At 42.5% G+C, this 17,936-nt stretch overlaps 1 long non-coding RNA gene across 3 annotated transcripts; it reads left to right on the top strand.

Moving 5' to 3' along the window:
* Positions 1–290: 290 nt before the first annotated feature.
* LOC114019420 lies at positions 291–16,920 on the top strand. Of its 3 annotated transcripts, XR_006283682.1 has the most exons (6): positions 291–704; positions 3,865–4,054; positions 6,997–7,121; positions 10,095–10,204; positions 12,733–15,714; positions 16,393–16,920. It is a non-coding gene; the product is annotated as an uncharacterized LOC114019420 (long non-coding RNA). The 3 variants fall into 3 exon arrangements; XR_006283683.1 differs by lacking the exon at positions 6,997–7,121 and having other exon boundaries at positions 15,010–15,714; XR_006283681.1 differs by lacking the exon at positions 6,997–7,121.
* Positions 16,921–17,936: the final 1,016 nt, after the last annotated feature.

The following is a 17,936-nucleotide window of genomic DNA, read 5'->3' as shown; positions in this document are numbered from 1 at the left end:
CAGACGGGCTGAAGGCAGCGGGAGTCGTCTGCCTCCTCCCCAGCCTACGGGGGCGGGCTGCGCCCCTCGCCTCCTTGTGGGAACGCCGCTGCCCCGCAGCACGCCCAGCTGCGCCCCCCGGGCGAGGGGCTCTTCCTCCCGCCTGCCTGCCGCTGCCACGGGCGCTCCCGCGCAACCTGTGCTCAGCTGCGCTCATCACAGCGCGTCAGCGGCGGTTTGGCCGGCGTGCTGCTGCCGCCTTCGCCGCGCGCGAGTGCGAGCCCGGCCGGCATTGCCCTCGCCCCCCTCCCCTGCCAGGGAGCCGCCCCGCTTCCGCCGCGGCGCTGCTCATGGGTGGGGAGGATCGAAGTGTTTCACGCGCAGAGCCTAGCGGGGCCCGGCCCCCTGGGCCATGGGCAGGACTGGCTGCCTTCCGCGTTCTCGGCCCCGCTTGGCTTGGGAGAGGAGCCTGGCACGGTGGCCGTGGTGGCTGTTCCTCCCTTGTCAGTCCCGGGGCTCCCACTGCCGCCTTTTGCTGAGGGTAGTCATGGCATGCGGACTCTTCTGTGGGGCAGTAAGCTCTCCTGGGAGGGCTGGCTCAGTCATTGGAGTCTGAAATAGCTGGGCTTTCCTAACGACTCTTTTGCCTTCTAGCAGGGGCAACTGACCCCTTCCTCCACTCGTGAGAGAGAAGTCTGCTATGATGTTTTGTTTGTATCTTTCAGGTGAGACGCAACGTCAAAGCCCTGCCTGCTTTATGTGGGCATCAAAAGTCTTGAGGGTACTTCTCATACAAGTGAAGTGTTTTGTCTCACTATTTTCAGCCACTCCACCGCTCAAGGTTTCTACTGTTAAGGTGGTGTTTCACCATCCCTGAGGTGGCTGTATTACCGTGGTGTATTCATATAAACCCTGAACCTGCAAAGAGCCACACTGATGCAGACCCTCACCTTCACCTGAAGACCCATTGAAATGACAGGAACACACTGCAGTCAATGAGACCACACATAAACATGAGGCATCATACCAACTCATCTGTTTGCAGGATTGGGGCTAGAGAAAAATAGTTAGAATCATTGACAGTCATGTAAAATTATTATTTGCTGCTTATATCGCAGCAGCACCCAGAAGCCCCAGTTGGGATTAGGGGCCCATTGTGCAGATTCAGACAGATACAGGCTCCTAGCCTCAAGAGCTTACATTCTAAGACCCCGATCCTAAAGAGATTTATGCAGGGGCTTAACTTTATGCACATGAGTAGTACCAATAACTTTCATTGGAGTACTTGGGCATAAAACTTTGCAGTAATGGTGGCCAAAGAAAGCACGTGTTATATGTAGGGTCAGTGTAATAGGGATACAAGTAATGTGCATCAATAGTGTAAAATGGCAGATTTGCATGTAGATTACAAATTTAGGTTTCAGAGCGGTAGCCATGTTAGTCTATATCAGCAAAAAGAACGAGGAGTACTTGTGGCACCTTAGAGACTAACAAATTTATTTGAGCATAAGCTTTCGTGGGCTAAAGCCCATTTCAATTTATGGTCAAATAAATTTGTTAGTCTCTGAGGTGCCACAAGTACTCCTTGTTCTTATTACAAATTTAGAGATCATACACATTCAGAATTTATTTTTAGTGCATGTTAGTGAAAATGTTTTTAAGTACTCAGATACGATGTCTAAAACAATATTCATATAAAGAAAAATATTTCCAGATTTGTGCAAGCTGTAATAGTCTAAATTGAGAGAGATTAAATACCTTATTGGAACACGCATTGAAAAATCGTAAAATATATTTTAAAAACTGTCTTGCAATGTATCCAGAATAAGGGATCTTCTCATAAAGGGACAAAGCTGCATCTCAGAGTGGGTTCAATTCTGTACTTGTTACACAGGCAAAACTAATTTAATTTAATGGAAGTTTTGCCTCCGAGGGCTGCAGGACTGAGTTCATATTGATTTTTCTGTGGGGTCTCAAATGAACAACTATTATATAGCTCCTAAAATAACTCTAATTTTTAATGAACCCTTCAACATCTAGCAAAATTTTAAAAGGGATGAACCCATACAGAATTCTTTTATATGGAATGGAGAGTCTACATGGTCTTTCTTGTTTGTTTTTTTTACTGTATGATTGAGTCCTTTAAGCTAGTAAAATATTTTGCTGTTTTAATGTATATTTCTAGAAGATGTAATAACCCATACATCAGTACTCAACATTTCAGATGGCCTAAACTGGGACCTAGGATATAATTAATCATCTCTATACCCTTTTCTTAGGGTTAAATGGAGTTCTCTGCTTGTGTAAGCAGAGGGAACTGTTATCCAGTATATAGCTTTTCTCCCACAGGAGAGAGAGATTTGTAGATTTTACTTTATTGTGAACTGCTGGAAGGTTTTTCAGTTGCTGTAAGATTATTCTGTGCTTTAGCATTTCAGAGACCTTTACACAAAATCAATAATTTTAAATCTGTTAAACACAGATGCAAAAAAATACTGACAATATACCTAAATGCGTAGACTATTGGTGCTTCATCAGTTGAGACTGAGCCGATCACAACATGTCTTCCAATCTTCTCTCGCTCTGGCCATCCTTCCCCATGCTTGTTCATATCTCCTTGTTAGGAAGTCTACCCACCTCCTTGAAGGCCAACCGCGTGGCCATTTCTGTTCTTGCGGATACCACTCAGATATAGCTGCGGTCCATCTGTTGTCACTGAGTCGGGCCACATGTCCCACCCACCACATTTTGCTGAGCCTGCTTTCAACAACAGTATACCTAAATATAACTTTTATAAATTTAATCCTGTTTGAGAGAGACAAAATTTCATTTTAATGAGATTATAAAACGCACACACAAAAATTATATAACAGGCAGTACAAGGCTATGTGTGATGTAAGCATTTTTATGTGTGGAAAATTCAAATGATTTTCTACTAGTTTTTCTTTTGTGAGGATAATGAGAATATTTCCTACTGTGATATAATAAGATAATATGCCATCTGCTGGCAAACCATGTAATATCTTAGTTGCATAAATTTAAACAGTGATTTTGAGATTTTTCAACTATATTTTCATGCTACCTGAAGTTTTTCAAAGTATAATTTTACTATTTCTAATCACAGGTTTTTGGCATATGTATGCCAAAGTGTTCAGTACATTTGCTTGAGCACAAAATATCTTTCTAGCGGTATTAAAATACATCTCTTTCAATTGTTCAGCAAAAATAACTCTCCCATTGGTGTTATAAATTAAGCTTCTGTAAGGAGTTCCATCATGTCTTCCTTCAAATCGCTCCTCCAGACACATCTTTTCTGCAACACCTATAGGGAATTAGCCAATGAATAAAGCCTAGTTGAGGAGCAGATAGGAATAGCAGCATTCACTTTATTTTATTTATTTATAATTTCAAGAGCCAGATTCTCCAGTCCCCTCAATATCATTTTGTTCTACATACGCTTATACAGCATAAAGAGAACCTAAAGTTCCTGAAGATTCCCATTGGGAAATTCCCCCTTTTCATGGTGCATTTCTGCTGGGATAAAACTGGTGGTGGTTCTGCTGCCTCCTACACCAGAACCATCCCCCCGTGTAAGGGAACAGGGTAGGCATAGTAGGAGAGGAAATGAGAGGGGGGATGATAAGCAAAAGCTCCACTATAGCTAATTCTCATCTGGCGTAAGGTACCTGAAGAACCTCATGGCATCTGCAGATGAGAATCAGAGAGCTTGGACTGGCTCCCTGAAAGCCTTCCTTCTCCATTGAAACCAGACAGAGAATCAAGCCCCAAATGTATATAATTGTATATGATTATATCTTATATATATTATTACTATTATATATTATACCCCACCCCCCTTTTTTTGTATGTCACTTGTTTTCTTAGGTCCAGAGCCTGTACTGCTCTGGGCTGGCAACCAATGCAGAAGGGATCGATTTAGTGGGTCTACTGAAGACCTACTAAAATGATGGCAGAGCACTCTCCGGTCGACCCTGGTACTCCAGCTTTCCAAGAAGAGTAAGGGAAGTCGACCAGAGAGCATCTCCTGTCGACACAGCGCAGTGAAGACACCAGGGTAAGTTGACATAAGCTACATCAACTCCAGCTACGTTATTCGTGCAGCTGGAGTAGCATAACTTAGGTCGATTTACTTCTGTAGTGAAGACAAGCCTTCAGTGTAGACTTCGCAGCCAAAGATTCTGATCCTGCAAACAATTATTCATGTACTTAATTTTACATGTTCCCTTTGGAAGAAAAGGATTCCTCTCGTGCTTAAAATTAATGACATCTGTGTTTGCAGGTGGAGGGTCTGGATTACAAATGCTTAGAGGCAGGGATCATGTCTTTCTATGTGGTGTTACAGTGTCAAACACAAAAGGGCCCCAATTTGATTGGGGCTCTCGGTACTACTGCAGTATAACTATTAAAACATAATAATATTCCCCATTCTTCCTAGAGGTTTGGATCTGAGTTGTAGAAATTCACTACACGTTTGGCATACCAATCTATGTCCAAAGTTTGAAGTCATTTCATTCAAAAGTTGTTTGTTTGGTCTTTGTTTTGAGAAGGACATCTTCTGTTATTTTAAAATCTTTATAAGGTGTTTGACAATATACATTTAATTCTCTCCTCCTTTAATAGTTAAAATATTTATTTGAATATCTTTTGCAAAAGCACAATAGCACCTCTTCCCGTCCTCTGCTTCCCTTAATGTGTAGCGACATTCATGTCATTTTCACAAACTGTGGTCAAGTGTTATACCTGGATCTTGATCCTATGCTAGCCAAAGGAACTACCTGATTGCAGAAGAAAGGGAGGTACTAGCTAGGAAGAGGACACCAAGATGCTCCTATATTCTTCAGCTACCAAAATTCTATTAAGGAAACATTTACCCCTTTAAATATAGCTTTAAAGTAAACCCTGGTAAAGAGAATAATTTAGGAGTATGAGAATTCATTCCCAGCTTGGAGGGCTGGAGTTCAGATATATGCCCCCTCCAATTTCATGTATTCTGGATAGAATAAGGTCCTTTTCTTTTCCTGACAATTTGATAATCACTCCCAAATTCTACTGGCCCTAGAAAATCTCAACTTGGTTGGCAGGATGGCACACAAGCATATGTTATTCAGCTATCTGAATGGAAAGAGGATATAGTTAGAGAAAACAGCCAGTAGGCGGACAATATAATTATTCACTTCTGCAGCGCTCTCCATTTGAGGATTTCAAAGTGGTGTACAAACTTTAATTAAGACTTATAACAAGCTTGTCACCTTATTTATTGTCTATACATTTTGTATATAATAATCCTTAATCTTTTATGTTGCTGCTGCTTTCCCTTTATATATTCCCCTTCCTTCTCCAATGAGCTTTTAACTCTTGCTATGAAAAAAATAAATAAAACAACCCCCATAAAAACCTCTACACTTGAGGACATCACAGAAAACTTTGTTTGGGAATTCCTTGTGCTGAGCCAGAGAGCCAAGACTCCAAATTTTGACACATTGCCCCTCTTATTACCTGAGGACAGGGGAACCACAATGGTTTTTAAACGTGTCTTATTATATAAATATTACCATGGCTTTCTGCTTTGGAATGATACAATATCTCTTAAATTCCCTGAAGAAGAAGAAGATGATACAATGTTCTTGGATTAAAATACTCTTCCTTAATACAGAATGAAACATGTCAAAGGTCCTTTTCTGTTCTGGACTGAGAATAGGTTCACAGCTGCTATTTCTATACTTTGTATCAAACAACCAGAAAAAAATATATATATATAAAAATACGTTAATATGCACACTTGTGGCCACATTAAACAAAAAAGTAGTTTACAGTAGTAGAAGTTTGCCTAGGTATACAAGTTCATGATGGAGCTGAAGCTTAAGAGGTCTGTATTCAATAAGTGGAATAGAAAAGTGTAAAGGGGGGGGAAGGTAAAGAAGAAAAAAGGATCAGTGAATTTTTAAAATTAATTGTGGTAATTTTTTTCTTTCACTATAGACAGTCCCTGGGGTTTGTTTTACAGTGTAGAAAAGCAAACCGAGACGCATAAACTGTGAGGGAGAGAAGGTAGGCGAAGGGGAATTAATAGTAAAAGCTACCTATCACGAAAGCCTTGGGACATCCTTGAAGCTAGCAGCTATATATCATGATTTTTGTTTTGAACTTCAGCTTGATGTTTTGGACAAAAATACATATGTAAATATACACAGTGCGCTTGGTTGCTTAAGACAGGAGCTGAGTGACTTACTCCAAAGGACTGTTTATACTATTTACTCACATCCCTGGTACTGCCTTTCATGGGAACATAAGCCCACTGTGACTAACTGTATTCCTTATTGTGACACAGACGTGGTCTGGCAGGTATGTTACATCTGTGTCTGACCATTTTCTTGATATTACACTGAAGGGGTTAATACCGTGTGTTCTCTGCTGAGAGCTAAGAACTAGCTGGTTGTCACACTTACTGCAAGATGTTTGTACGTGAAACAGTTTTAGAGTTACATAATATGTAGGATATTATTTTCCAAAACTGGAAGTGAAACTTACCACCTGAGGCAGAGGAGTCCCAGAGTTAACCCAGTCAGCACTGAGAAGGAGGGATGTCCTTTGCTTGCTGTTTGGACCAGGTGGAGACTTGAGCATTTACAAAAACACACCCCAGGAGAGCTCTCTGAAGAGGAGCCCCCCACCTTAGCTAAAAGACAATGCCAGTGTATCAGAGCAGAAGCAGTGGGCCAAGTTGTGATCCTTTACAGGTGGAGATTCTCTGTCATGGGGGTAGCTCATGAAAGGGGGATCCCAGCTCTCTGGGCTGGGCAAGTGCTGCAAGGACTAATCGTTGGGTGAGAAATACCCTATTAGACTAAGAAGTAACTTGTTTATAAGTATAGGCTATAGATTGTCTTACATTTTTGTTTTACTTGCAACCTTATGTTTCAAAACCATTATATTTGCCTTAATTTGAATCTCTAACTCAAGCTCCGTTAAATAATCTTCAGTTTGGTTTTACTATAGGCACATCTAAATGCCTTATGCTAAGGAGAGTGCTGAAGAGAGGTGAAACCAGGGGACAGGCATGGACGGCTTCCACAGAGGCTGCAGATCAGTACATTGCAGGTGTCCAGAAGATAAAGTAGCATGTACGCATTGCTAACCTGCTTAGAGAAAGAGGGGGGGTTGTGGATCTCAGAGCTGCATGCCTGAATTTCTAGTAGCCAGAGGCTGGAGCATGGATAGGACTTGCACCTGATGTTAGCAGGTGGTAGTGATTGCCCTTGGCACCTCAGCTAATCCCAGAATGTGTCTCACTTATTACACGAGATGAAATATCTGTTCTTCTACTCCATCCAAACCATACACTTGCCAATTTATTATAGCACAGGTAGGTGAGGAGAAGTTGGAAAGAGTAAAGGTTGTCTAGTGATTAATGGCACTAGTCTAGGGTGTGGGTTCAGTTACCTGTTCTGCCACAGACTTCCTGTGTAATCTTGGGCAAGTCATTTAGCCCCTTGGTGCCTCAGTTTGTCATATATAAAATGGGGATAATAGCCCTACCCATAGGAGGATAAATACATAAAAGGTTGAGATGCTCAGGTACTGTTTCTACCGACTTGTGTCTCTGACATAAATAGATACAGTAGCGATTTGGAAGATATATATTAGGTCACTGAGCCCATTGGCTTGTAAGGGTATGGTGCTGAAAGAGAGAATTTTAAAGTAATGGCAAAAAACTACATCTCTTTTCCAAATGTTGGCACTTGCCCACCTTTTTCTCAAAGTAATTAGTAGTGCTGGGCTTCTGCTAGATGCCTCTTTTCTCTGAAGTTTCAGATAGCCCAAGTATCAAGAAAATTCCCTTTTCATCTCTGTTTGGCTAAGATAGTATGCCAATTCTTTCTAGATGGAGGCCTAGCCACCATCATCAATGCCTTTGTTATCTTAAAGTGATGCCCACTCCAACTTACTCTATCTGGGACTAACTTTGATGCACTTAAAAGCTTCAGGTAGTGTGGAATGTAGCTGTCTGCCTTTCAGGTAGGACAGATGAAAAGGATCATGTTGCTTCTTTGCTGTATATTCTACACTGCCTGCCAATTCACTTCTGGATGAAATTCAAGTAACTTTCTACTGTCTGTAAGCCTTAAAAGGGTCCCAGTTACTTCACAGACCAGCTCTTTTCCAGAATGCCACCATGACAAGGGTACTCAGAAAGAATTGTTTTAGCTGTCTATTCCAAGTTTGAAACACATAGCAGGCAACATTGGATACATTTGCCTCCAGAGCGTGACCTCTCTGAAAAAACGTGATGCTGAACCTGGATACATTTACAGTAAAAGGCTAAACATATCACCTTGTTCAGAGTTTTGCACCTCAAATGACTTTATGGGTCTTGGAATCTCAGGGCACTTATTGTTCAAGTTGCCATTTGCCATCTATAATGTTTGCTAGGGAGCTGGACCAGCTACTGTGGAAGTTTAGGAAGTTATATTAAAGATCTTTATGGAACCCTTTAGTATTGTGAAATGCATCCATACCACGATACTGAGCATCCTTGAAATTAAAAATAAATAATATCAGTTAACAATGTAATGCCTAACTTTGATCTTTTTGTCGCGTTTAAGGCCAGAAAGGACCACTAGACCATCTAATACGACCTCCTATACAGGATACCCCTATACTAAGCCCAAAGACTTTAGACTAAAGCATTTCAATCCTCAGGGGACTAAACTATGTGTCACAAGTAGAAAACGGGAGAGACCAAGCTGCCCCAAACTGCAATGGCAGGGAATTGATTAGGTGAGGCATACTCAGAGGATCTCAGCAGGTGAACCATGCCCCAAGCTACAAAGGAAGGCAAAAAAAAAAAGGGGGGGGGTCCCTGCCAATTTGTCCTGGAGCACGTTCCGTCTCAACCCCAAATCCAGTAATCAGTATGAGTATTAAAGCAAGACACACCAGCCATGTATCTAGAAAGAAGATTCTCTGTATCACCTTAGCAAACTGTTCCACCTGGTCTGGTGTCACATCTCTAGCTGTGACCAATCACTGATGCTTCAGAGGAAGGTTTAAAAAAAAATCCCAGAACACATCTAGTCAATTGTGCATCGGGGAAAAAAAATCCTTCCTGACCCCTGTAGGTAACCTGCTGAAGCCCTGAAGCATAAAGATGTAATTATTCTCATGATCTTAAATGCAGAGCTGAAAGTGTTCTGAGCATGTTGAGGGTAATGCAGACAAGTACAATATTTTCCAAATGTTCTAATTACAAAACCCCCAGATATTATAAAATATTACTTAAGTAATAATAATAACAACAACAAGTAGCTACGTGGATCTAAGAACACAACCTTGTCCCAATATTCCCCTGTCCCACAATCTTTTGCCTAGTGTAAAACAACCCTTCATCAATCATTCTTATCCCACCTGACTTATACTGTCCTTTCAGACTTACCCTTGCCCTCTGAAATCTGTAAGATAAGTACATGCAAAGGTCAAAATAACATTACGAGAAGGTTTTAAAATCCAGTTTCTTATTCAAGGGTTCAGTTTTCAATAATCTCATAAGCATATGTTATTTTGACCTTTGCATATAATTTTGCAAAAGTATTGGGGAGTGACTCTGGGCAAACAGAACAGCTGTTAGGCAGTTGTGCCTCAGGGATCCCTTGGTGACAGCTGGCAGAGGGCACATAGGTGTATAGGGTTTTACAGGGATCCCCAAGGTTTGATATCTGCATAACAGTTTACCAAAGGGTGGCACGTGAAGTCTCTACCAGGAGCCAGTTCCCACTGATTATCATAATCAGTTGCAAAATGTACAGATAATATTAAGGAGTTATGTATGTATGTTGAATATTATGTTCTTAAGGTCTTGGTGTTAAGGCAGGTCACCAAGAAGTGACGTACCTCGGAGATGTTCCTTTCAGGGAAGAAGTAACCACCTAATCCCTGGCTTGGCCATTTGTGTATTGTATGCCTATTTGCATACTGAGCCAAGTGAGAATTGACAGATTGCAAAATCTACAAGAAGGGAAATCTACAGGAAGAAACAAACAGCAGGGGGTGTCCTGTTTATGAGCAAAGATAAAGAATTGATCTGGTATATCTTGCAGAGTAATGAGACACACTGAATCCATCATCTAGGAGGCAAACTGACAGCATCCATGTCTCATGAGAGAAAGATCAGAGCCCGTCTGGCTGTAAAGCACTGCAAGCATTTTGGGTGAGCAATACTTTATTAGACATGAGAGTATCTTGTTACGTAAGTCAAGACTCTCGAATGAATGTTATAATTTGATTTTCTGTATAACCATTTGTTTCCAATACTTCTACTTGCTACTACGTGAACCTCTATGCTTTGTTAAACAAACATTTTTTTTCACTATAAACAAGTCAGGGTGCTGTGAGTTAATCAAAGCAGTGATCTGAGGTGTACTGCTTCTTTGGAAGCAGTGGATTAGTAAAAACAGAGTGTGCAGTTGAACTAGGGGTTAAACATTCCAGGGAGATGCTTAGGGGGCTCAAGATTTGGAGTGTGCCTATTGCTAACCTGTAGAGTAACAGCAGTCCTATGAGGGCTAGAAGGGAGTACTTGTATTGCCTGAGGCTGATGGAGTTGGGGAGCTGACCCACAGCAGGAACAGACAAGGCTTCCTCAAGCTAAGGGCAGGTGGTAAGGAAGTGCCTCACAATGTTCCAGCATTCAATAATGTCTCTGAAATAGCTTTTAATAATGTCTCTGAAGTAGCAATTAAAGTATATTATACTGAGACAGGAAGTGTTAGCCAGGATTTGGGGTTTATTCCTTGTTTTCTTAGTGAAGCATTCAATCCAATATTTAGATGCAAATGTCTAGCTTCCTAAAGTTTGGGACAAGTTTTAGACGCTGAGTTTTGGCTTCTCCCCATATAAAGACCAGAGAGATTTGCAAAATTTTAATCTAACTCTCAGTTTGGTTTTCAAACATCTCAAAAATATAGGGGGATATGGATTCATGGCCTTACTTCAGGGGCTCCTCTGTTATATGGTTCACCAGGGGATCTTTAACTTCCACCTAGACAGCTATCAGAGATGGACGGAGAGGAACTCAGTTTAATATCTTACCTGAAAATCTGAACAACTAACAGTGCACTCCATTGCACTACAGAAGAGCTTTGCATGTTTTCCACGTAATTTATACTTGAGGCCAAAGTTTTAAGTGCATATACCACATTTGAACATGCAAACAGACATTTGCATGTATAGAATGGATTGTCAACTGCTTGAGTGCATATTGAATATTGGTATTGACAATCATGTGTAATCGTTCAAATGCAGAATTCGTAGACATCAGGTCTAGACAATTTTACTCACTGCTTGAGTAAATTGTGTACATTCAATTATAATAATTAATTTGGACCAAGATAAGATCCACGCTGCCAAGATTTAGGAATACAGTACAGACCTTGTGATTGGTTTCATCTAATAATTTTTGATAGAAAGCCCACACAAATCCACTAATCACCCAAAAAGATTTCTTAGGGCACAGTAGTAATACATAAATTCATTATGGGAATGCTTGGTAAAGGTGTCTCAGCTCACCTTGGACAACTTCAACAATTACTGAAATAAACAGAACCAGAAAAAGGACAGTAGTTGGTATTTGGAAAGGGCACACTCATAATTATATACTCTAGTCATGTCTTTCTAACATAATAGTGAAAATACAGCCGTACTTGGTAGCTCAGAGCATAAAGAGATGAGTGGTAGGAAGCTGATCAGAATCTTGAGTTTTACAAACAGAAAATAATCTATTTGGTATAATCTGGGGGAAAGAATAATCAATCTCCTTCTATAAATGTCCAAAAGCCAAAGCTATTACAACAAACAAGAAATGCATCCCAGCAAGCCTCATGCCTGATGTATTTGCCTTGGAGCACCTGCATTACTGTAATTGTCTGGGCTTCATAATTAATGAGAACTGTTGGAACATATCAAAACCCCCAAGCTTCAGCTTCCACTGACTGATATAACTAACCTCCAACTCAGGAAACACAAAGATGGACAGCACAGTATTGGTAAGCAGTTGTGTATTAGATGATCACATTGCAATTTTGGAGGACATTCCATTTACTAGCCCAAAATACATGGTTGTGCAAGAGCAAACATAAAAAAAGACAAAATCATTTGAGATTATAGAAAGCTCTTTGTTTTTGTTCACTAATGTAAAACAGGACATTGAAATAAGCAAATGAGAAATAGTAACTGTGTTGGTTCAGTAGGCAAAGAATAAAACATGAAAATAACTGTTCTTTAATTAACTTTGGCCTCAGACACTATGTATGGACAGGTTTCAGAGTAGCAGCCATGTTAGTTTGTATCCACAAAAAGAAAAGGAGTACTTGTGGCACCTTAGAGACTAACAAATTTATTTGAGCATAAGCTCACGAAAGCTTATGCTCAAATAAATTTGTTAGTCTCTAAGGTGCCACAAGTACTCCTGTTCTTTTTATGTATGGACAGGATCTCTAGCTGTGGTTGAGATTAAGTTAATGCAGCTGAGGAAGATGGGGGTGGGAGGCGGGGCACAAAGGTGGCTTCGTGATTTATTTATGGCTTCCTGATACTGGAGTTCAGGGGACTGAATCATCCTCCAGCTTGACTGTGAGCAGCCTCAGACTGCACATTTGCTGAATTGCTAAGCATTAATGTTTTAAGGCACTTTATTTAAGATAAATATTTGTAAGTGAACATACTCTTTTTTGTTTGCAGTCTTGCTGTAGCCATGTTGGTCCCATGCTAAGAGAGACAAGGTGGGTGAGGCAATATCATTTACTGGCCCAACTTCTGTTGGTGAGAGAGACAAGCTTTCAAACTTACACAGAGCTCTTCTTCAGGTCGGGGGAAGGTACTGAGGGCAGGTCTACACTTAAAACACTGCATAGGCACAGCTGCACTGAGCGACGTAGTTATACCATAGGTTTCAGAGTAGCAGCCATGTTAGTCTGTATTCGCAAAAAGAAAAGGAGTACTTGTGGCACCTTAGAGACTAACAAATTTATTTGAGCATAAGCTTTCGTGAGCTACAGCTCACTTCATCGGATGCATAGTAACTCTGTAGTGTAGACCACAGCTTAGAGCAGTGGTTCTCAACCTGCGGCCCAATCAGCACATAGCTGTGGTCCATGTGACATCCTCAGGGCCATACAGGTAGTATATATACCCTGTGGATGGGGCCCACATTACACCGAGAGGTGCATATGCGGCGTACAATAGTAAATAGGTTTAGAACCACTGGTTTAGAATGTCATGGCTAAATACAAGATGGACCAGATTGTTAAACATAGGGAGTTCATTTTGAACGGTCTCTTGTACTATGTGTTGAGTGGGCAGTTAACACTTTCTGCAGTGATAGAACAAAGGACGGTAAGTGGGTTACAGACCTTTCTAATGAGCTATAAATCCAGTGTCTTTACTGTCTATGATTTTTAGTATCTAACAACGTTATGATTTAAGGTCCCAGGCTCATCTTTTGAAAGTGTTGTGCAGATTTCCTTTGACGATGAGGACTGGGGAGTCAGCTATGGTGTTATGGAGGTGAGGGTGTTTATCATCCTAGCCATGGACATATGTCTCTATTGGTGCAAAAACTACCCCAGGAATACCAAGAAATCTTATCTACAGCCAGGCACTCAGATACCACAGAATATGCTCCAAAGAGAAAGTCCTTAACACACTTAAAATCACCTCCAGCAAACAAGGACACACCACGAGAGACGTAGATCACATCATGGAATGGGTCACCCAAGTACCCCGAGAGAGTATTAATATGGTGCAAAAAAACCAAACCTCCAAGTGCACGCCCCTTGTTGTCACCTGCCACCCCTCACTGCAACCCCAAAGGGGTATCATTAAACAATTACAACCGATGGGACCACCTCCTGAAAGAAATCTTTCCTGAACCCCCTCCTTTTCTGGCCTTGAAACAACTCCTGAACTCTGGAGCTTATTCTGATGATGAGCTTGTCCACAGACCAGGACACACACAAAGCAGCACTGAAGCCTATCCTAACAAAAGAAGCAAAACCTGCAGACATATCTCCACTGCTATGATGATCAATATCCCTTCACAATACACCTTTCAAGATCCATGGGTCCTATACATGTTTATCACCACATGTGACATCATCATCCAGTGCACTAAATTCCCCAACAGCATGGATGTAACCGGACAATGGCTGCATTTTCAAATGAACACAGAAAAATGATAAAAGACAAAAACCATGTGACCCAGGAGCAAACACTTTTCACAAAAAAATCACTCCATATCACACCTCTCAGGCCTCATTCCCAAAGGAAATCTGAACACAACCTTCAAAAAACCTGCCTAAATTCACAATTTTGCTAAATACTAAAAATCATCGACTCAGTAAAGATACTGGATTTATGGCTCATTACAATGATCTGTAATCCACTAACCTCCTCTATTTGTCCTATAACTGCAGGAGGATTAATTGACCACTTCACCTTGAATGATCTCTTGCAATATGTGTTAATTCCTGTTGTATCCTGGCAGCAGACAGTACAGTAGGTCTGCAAACCATCGTCACTGAACAACCGCTTCTGCTGCCACTCTGCTCTCCTGGTGGTCTTGCAGGGCCGCTTCCGCTGCAACTCTGCTCGGCTGCTCTTGTCTCGCCATACCATGGCAAGTGTTTTTTTCACCTTCTTATCTGCGCTAGCCTCTGGGACGGAGATGCTAGTCTCAGCGTTGAAACATTTTCAGCTGTGGGAGGAAAAAAAGGGAGATTAAAACTGAAAAAGACACATTGGCCATTTAAAAGGAGGGGCTGATGTTTTCGGGTTAACGTGCAGCACAAACTCAACTAACCCCCCCACACATACCCAATTCTCTGGGATGATCACTTCATCCCTCCCCCCACCGTGTGGCTAACAGTGGGGATGATTTCTTTTCCGTCATAGGCAAACAGCCCAGCAGGAACAGCCACCTCTGATGTCCCCTTAATAAAATTCCCCTATTTCAACCAGGTGACCATGAATGAAATCACTCTCCTGAGGATAACACAGAGAGATAAAGAATGGATGTTGCTTGAATGCCAGCAAACACCAGGACCGCACGCTGCCATGCTTTCTTATGTAATGATTCCAGACTACGTGCTACTGGCCTGCCGTGGTAAAGTGTCCTACCATGGAGGACGCAATAAGGCTGCCCTCCCCAGAAACCTTTTGCAACGGCTTTGGGAGTACCTCCAGGACAGCTTCATTGAGCTGTCCCTGGAGGATTTCCGCTCCATCTCCAGACACGTTAACAGACTTTTCCAGTAGCTGTACTGGCTGCGAATGCATCCGAAGTCTTCAGGGCAAATTAATCATTAAACACACTTGCTTTTAAACTGTGTATTGTATTTACAAAGGTACCATAAGGCGAGGGAGGCAAACCATCACTCCGGTGCTGCACCTAAGACTTGCCAGTTCTATAAGGAGCTGGACACTGTCCTCGCTGGTGACCCCAGCTCCACTGCCAAGAGCCCTGTGGATACTTCGGTGGGCCTGGAGGCAGCGGAAAGAGGACCTAACCTGGAGGGTGAAGTCATTGATGAAGAGGTGGAGTTAGATGATGATATGGAACTCCCAGTGGGGTAGGCAGCCAGGAACTGTTCACCACTATGGAGGTGTCTAGCTAGTCTCAGCAGCTGCTCTCTGGGGAGCAAGAAGCAGGAGAGGAGATGCCTGGTAAGTGGCTGTGGATTACGTAGTGCGGAGGTGCTTTCAGGTATAGAAATGAACATGGCTGGCTGTGTTTCTGTGTGCTGGACATTCCCCTGTGTAGCTAATCAGTATGGTGGAACAGCGTGTTGATGCATGCCCAGATCTCATGGGAATCCTCCAGAGAGATCTCCAGGAAAGTTTCCTGGAGGTACTCGGAAATCCTCTGCTGAAGGTTCCTTGGCAGAGCTGCTTTGTTCCTTCCCCCATTGTAGGAAATTTTCCTCGTGCCGTTCAGCAATCACTTGTGCAGGTAACAAAGCGGCACACAGGCGAGCAGCATAGGGACCAGGGCGGAAGCCACAAGAGTGTAGTAGATGTACCTTTGCTTCCCTGCTTACCCTTAAGCAGTGAGATATCTGCTGCAATGACCCCCGCCTGTGGAAAAGTGTGGGAGAATTTTAGAATTTTTTCCCTAGTGGGCTGTACCGCAACCCTTGCAGAGTACTCTTTTCCCCATGTAGAGCGCCCTCATCCCCAGCTACCACTCACCATGCTTTGGGTATTCGCAGAAATGTGTGCTTGCCAAAGGTCAGTGAGAAAGTGATAGTTATGTTACAAAAGGTGTACTTTACTGAAATGTTTCAATGTTGTGCATGAACTTAACAATCATGCTTCTGTGCATTTTTCTTTCTACTTCGGCAGATGTGGCTTTCAGGAACACCCCTCACACACACCAGCCGAACGTCTCCACCAGATAAAGTGTCCAAGACACAGCAAAGAAGACATGTTCCGGGAGATACTGCACTTCTCCAGTGCACAGAAAAGGAAACATAAGGAGTGGAGGGAAGCCGAAAGGCAGAACAGAAAAGAAAATCAGGAGTTTGTTAAGGACGCTACTGAGCGGATGATTAAAGTCATGGGGGAGCAAAAGCAGATGCTGAAGTCCGTAATAATACTGCAGACTGAGCAAATGCGTCCCCATCCTTCCCTGCAGCACATTCAGAACTCTTTTCCATGCCCCCCCCCAACTCCGCCCGCACTGTGCTTTCCACTTTCCGGGACTTCTTGGTTTCCCCTTCACTCCACCCCCTCGGACAACTTTCAAAATGATAGCTGGACCTACACACAGCTCTGAAAGTCTGCTCTTCCCTGGTACCTCCTTTCCCACCAAGCATATTTGGGGGACGGGGGGGAGTTTCTTGTGCAATAAAAACAAAGTTTTTGAATGGTAACATCTTTATTTGTGTCTTACAAATTGAGATAGCAGGCACTATCAATACATACACAGGCAGTTTAATCATTTGCTTATTGGAATGTAAGGCCCAAAACGTCACCATTGCTCCCTAGGAAAACTATATGTAATGTAACATTGCAGCATCGATCACAGAGATAAACATTACTGGTTCTCATTTTCAGAGTGTTGCCTCAAAGCCTCCCTGATTCAAATTGCCCCCCTCTGATAGCCCTGGTATCTGGCTGCTCTAAATCAGCAGCCAAGCAGTCTGCCTCAACGCTCCACCCCTGAGTAAACCTTTCACCCTTAGCTTCACAAAGATTATGCAACATACAATACACGGCTATGACCAGGGGAATATTATCCTCACTGAGGTCTAACCTGCCACAAAGGCATTGCCAGCGTGCCTTTAATCTGCCAAAGGCACATTCCACTGTCGTGCGGCATCTACCGAGCCTGTTGTTGAACTGCTCCTTACTGCCGTCCAGGTTTCCCATGTAAAGTTTCATGAGCCACAGCTGTAAGGGGTATGCCAGGTTTCCCAGGATCATTGTGGCCATTTCAATATCCCCCACTGTAATCTTGTGATCTGGAAAGAAAATCCCCACTTGCAGCTTTCTATACAGTAGGGTGTTCCTGAAGATGCATGCGTCATGCACCTTCCCAGACCATCCCACGCTGATGTCAATGAAACGGCCACGGTGATCCACAAACACCTGCCACGCCATGGAGAAGTATCCTTTTCTATTGATGTACTCCATCGCAAGGTGGTCTGGTGCCAAAATTGGAATGTGTGTGCCACCTATCACCCCTCCACAGTTAGGGAAACCCATTTCTGCAAAGTCGTCCACTATTTCACGCACGTTTCCCAGAGTCACGGTCTTTCATCACAAGATGCGATTAATTGCCCTGCATGCTTGCATTAACGCAGCCCCAATGGTCGACTTGGCAACTAACCAGTAGAAGTCTGGAGTTGCCAGCTTCCACACAGCGATTGTCACACACTTTTCTA

This window comes from Chelonia mydas, chromosome 9, assembly GCF_015237465.2.
Source record: "Chelonia mydas isolate rCheMyd1 chromosome 9, rCheMyd1.pri.v2, whole genome shotgun sequence".
Taxonomy (NCBI): domain Eukaryota; kingdom Metazoa; phylum Chordata; order Testudines; family Cheloniidae; genus Chelonia; species Chelonia mydas.
The sequence above is the reverse complement of the archived record's forward strand: the minus strand, read 5'-3'. Positions and strand labels throughout refer to the sequence as shown.